This window comes from Coenobita brevimanus, chromosome 93, assembly GCF_032717465.1.
Source record: "Coenobita brevimanus isolate Jiangsu-jjx chromosome 93, ASM3271746v2, whole genome shotgun sequence".
Lineage (NCBI taxonomy): Eukaryota > Metazoa > Arthropoda > Malacostraca > Decapoda > Coenobitidae > Coenobita > Coenobita brevimanus.
In genome coordinates, this window is record NC_137046.1 from 4,120,025 (window position 1) to 4,124,636 (window position 4,612).

Here is a 4,612-nt window from a genome sequence, read left to right on the forward strand (position 1 = left end):
CATTAAACACTATCACGGCATCTACGCATACCTCAGTCACCACAGGCTGGAGGAGGGAGTGAGGGAAGGGGCGGCGGGAGATAAGACTACTGATAAATTGAAGGCAGGAGATCTTACGTTGATTGTGGTTATCTTAAGATGGTGCTCAGTAGACAACTCCTGGGGCCTGAATGTTTAGGTTTAATATAGGAGATATTATAATAATAATAATAATAATAATAATGACGACGACGACGACGATGATGATGATGATAAAACAGAATTGTAAGGTACTGTTATCACTCACGTTTTTCATTACCTCACTGACAAGCGGGTGAGGGGAGAAGACATACTTAAATGACGCAGAAAACTTAGTCTAGATTGGGAGACATTAGAGTCAACCGCCGTCTAGATTGGTAGAAATTAAAGTTAACCGTAGTCTAGATTGGGGGAAATTAGTTAATCACAGTTTAGACTGGGAGAAATTTGTTAACTGCAGTTTAGACTGGGATTATTATAGTTAACCGCAGTCTAGAGTGGGAGATTAGAGTTAACCGCAGTCTTCACTGAGAGAAAGCGGAGTTAACTGTAGTCAAGACTGGGAGACAGCAGAGTTAATCGCAGGCTTCACTGGGAGAAAGTAGAGTTAACCGAGATGGTGTCATGGATACGAATAGGGAAAAATATATGAAGGCAAAGGACAACACATGATACAGAAAAAATAACGTTAAGAACAAATCGGAAGGAAATTTTAGGAAATTGATTTATTTTTCATGTAGGTGGTGCTGAAGAGGGATGCCTTCACGCGGTGGCACAGATATAATCGGATGGCTCCAGCCTGCTGTAGAGGCAGAGGAACAACCACCTTCTCAGTTCCGCCTGAAGAAAATTGACAACTGGCGAAATACAATGAAAACCCTGTCTCTACTAGTGTCTGTTTCAGATGGTTCGACTTGTCCGTTATGTATTCGTCAGACTTTGGGAATTTACTTTTTTTTTTTTTTTTTATGCGAGGAAGAAGGAACCAAAGGCCATGAGCCCGCAGTAACAGTTCCCTCCAAGAGAAAAACAAAATACAATAGAGAGCCAAATTCAAGATCCGATCATTTTGAGATGCCTGGACACACTACGTTTGAAAGACTGGAGATCATAGGCAGAAGGAAATACAGACAGAGGGAGACAGTTCCAGAGCTGACCTGTTGCATAAATGAAAGACTGGGAGTAACGGTTAACTCTTGCATTAGAGAGTTGGACAGAAAAGGGATGAGAGTTTGCTGCCAGACGGGTGCTACGCGCCCGTCGTAGAGGTGGAGGAATGCAAGCAGACAGTTCAGAGGAGCAGTGACCATTAAAGAAGCGATAGAAAAGAGATAAAGATGCAACAGTGCGGCGAAGAGACAGAGGTTGAAGGGAGTCAGTAAGAGGAGGAGAGTTAATGAGACGAAAAGCCTTTGACTCCACCCTATTGAGAAGAGCTGTATGTGGGGAGCCTCCCCACACATGAGAGTTGTACTCCACACAGGGGCGGATAAAACCCCTGTATAGAGTCAACAATTGTGCAGGGGTAAAGAAAAAGCGGAGTCGGCTTAGCACACCCAATCTCTTGGAAGCAGATTTTACAAGAGATGTAATATGATCTTTCCAAGATAAGTCCCGAGTACATGAAACCCCAAGCATGTTCAAGGATGATGCAGGATTAATCGGAATATTATTAAACATTAGTGGGTATACCTGTGGAAGATTTTGTCGGGTTGATAGGTGTAAGAACTGAGTCTTAGATGCATTAAAGACAACCATATTATTTTTACCCCAGTCAGAGATATGAGCCAAGTCAGACATTAGGTGTGCCATAGCCTCATCCCTTGTTTCTTGAAGTAACTGTTGAGATGGGCGTTGCGGGAACTGAATGGAAAGATGAAGGGTGGAGTCATCAGCGTATGAGTGGATAGGGTTAGATGTACAGCTTAGAAGATCATTGATGAATAAAAAGGAAGAGAGTTGGTGATAGGACAAAGCCCTGAGGAACACCACTGTTGACAGATCTAGGAGAAGAACGATGGCCGTCTACGACAGCAGCTATAGAACGACCAGAAAGGAAGCTAGCGATGAAGGCACAGATAGAAGGATAGAAACCGTAGGAGGGCAGTTTGGAAATTAAAGATTTATGCCAGACTCGATCGAAAGCCTTTGAGATGTCAAGTGCAATGGCAAAGCTTTCACCAAAGTCCCGAAAGGAGGATGACCAGGAGTCTGAAAGGTAGGTGAGAAGATCGCCAGTGGAGCGTCCCTCACGGAACCCATACTGACGATCGGAAAGAAGGTTGTGATAGGAAAGATGCCTTAAAATTTTTCTATTAAGAATTGACTTGAAAACTTTTGAAATACAGGACGTTAAAGCAATTGGACGATAGTTGGAGGGTTGGGAGTGGTCACCCTTCTTTGGGACTGGCTGAATGAGAGCAAACTTCCAGCAAGAAGGGAAGGTACAAGTTGACAGACAAAGGCGAAATAGTTTGCCTAGGCAGGGTGTAAGCACAGAAGCACAGTTTTTGAGAACAACAGGAGGGACCCCATCAGGCCCATATGCCTTGTTAGTACTGAGGCCAGTAATGGCAGAAAATACATCAACTGAAGAAATTTTAATGTCAGCCATGAGGAAGTCAGAGGGGGAAGTGATGGAGGAACAGCACCGGAATCGTCTAAGGTGGAATTGGAGGAGAAAGTCTGTGCGAAGAGATCTGCTTTATCAGTAGAAGAAATAGCTACAGAACCATCAGAGTAGAAAAGAGGAGGGAAGGATGATGAGGTAAAGTTGTTAGAAAGATTTTTGGCAAGGTGCCAGAAGGAGCGGGAAGAATTCGAGTTGGAGAGTTGAAAGCATTTAGTATGGATGAAATTATTTTTAGTAGAGCGAAGAACAGACTTAGCACGATTCCGGGCAGAAACGTAAAGATTATGTGATTCAGGGGTGGGTTGGCTCCGGTACCTTTTGTAGGCCTTCTCCTTGTTGCGGACAGCATTAGAACAAGCGTGATTAAACCAAGGCTTTCTTGCATTAGTCAAAGGATATGAGAAAGGAATGTATGCTTCCATGCCCGAGAGAATAACCTCCGTAATGCGCAAGGCACACTCAGATGGCTCACGGCCATGGAAGCAATAATCATTCCAGGGAAAATCAAAGAAGTACTGCCTGAGGGCCTCCCAGTCCGCAGCTCCAAAATGCCAGAGACGACGTTTCCCTGGAGGGTCCGCAGGCCATACTGGAGCGATAGGACAGGTTAAGGTAATAAGGTTGTGATCGGAGGAGCCCAACGAAGAGAAAAGATTAACAGAGTAAGCAGAAGGATTAGTTGTGAGGAAGAGGTCAAGTATGTTGGAGCTCTCTCCAAGGCGGTCAGGGATACGGGTAGGGTGCTGTACAAGCTGCTCTAGGTCATTAAGGATAGAAAAGATGTAGGCTTGTTCACCAGGTGGATCCGTGAAAGGAGAGGAGAGCCAAAGGTGGTGGTGAACATTGAAATCTCCAAGAATGGAGATTTCAGAGAAAGGAGAAATGGACAGAATGTGTTCCATCGTAGAAGTAAGATAGTCGAAGAATTTTTGATAGTCAGTAGAATTAGGGGATAAGTAAACAGCACAGATATATTTAGTCTGAGAATGACAGGAAAGCCGAAGCCAGAGAGTGGAGAATTCAGAAGAATCAAGTTCAGGAACACGAGAGCAAGATAAGTCGTTGCGTATGTATACACAACAGCCACCTTTGGCTTTGAAATGAGTATAGAGAAAGTAGGAGGATACAGAAAAGGGTTTGCTGTCAGTTGCCTCAGACAGCTGAGTCTCCGTTAGAAAAAGAAGGTGAGGTTTAGAGGAGGAGAGGTGGTGCTCAACAGAGCGAAAGTTAGATGAAAGGCCGCGAATGTTGCAGAAATGAAGAAGAAGAGAGTCAGACTGTGGTTCCAGGCACCTCGAGTCGTCACCGGGAGAGGGGCAGATGGCGGGGGCATTTATGGTCCCCCCCCCTGGGGACTCCGAGGCTGGGTGAATTGACGCCATTTTGGTGAATTTTGAATAGGAAATGTAGTGTGTACTGTGCATGTAGTTTGGTGAAGATAGATAGAGAAATTTGTACTGGAGAGCATGCTGGCCTACTCTCTGTGTAACTGAGACACTGAAAAAGTTCAGCAAAGGGGGATGGTCAGGAACTAGTCCTGAGGGCTGATGAAACGGGAGCTCCAGCACTCCCTGTCATCAGCTTTCCATCCACCTCGGGAGTACTGCCCTGCTCGACTGGTGCTACAGTCTACTCCTCTCTCTCTCTCTCTCTCTACGCCTGTATTCTTGTCGGTTGAGGAAGTCCCCTGACACCCTTTGCTAAGCGATTTGCTTTATTTATTACACCTTACTGTCCTCTTCTTTGTTACATAAATCCTTTCAATATCGCCTTATTCTGCATAAATAACGTACGAAGGGATAATAACCATCCAAATAAAAAATAAATTGCCAGGGAAAAGGTGTTAGGGAGCTTCTTAATCGGAATACAGACCAGAGTCAGCGTCATAATACCAAGGTCCGTATTCTCGCCTTGTAAGGAGTCTCCCTAGCACCTCTTCCTTAGCGATTTAGTTTTTGGATA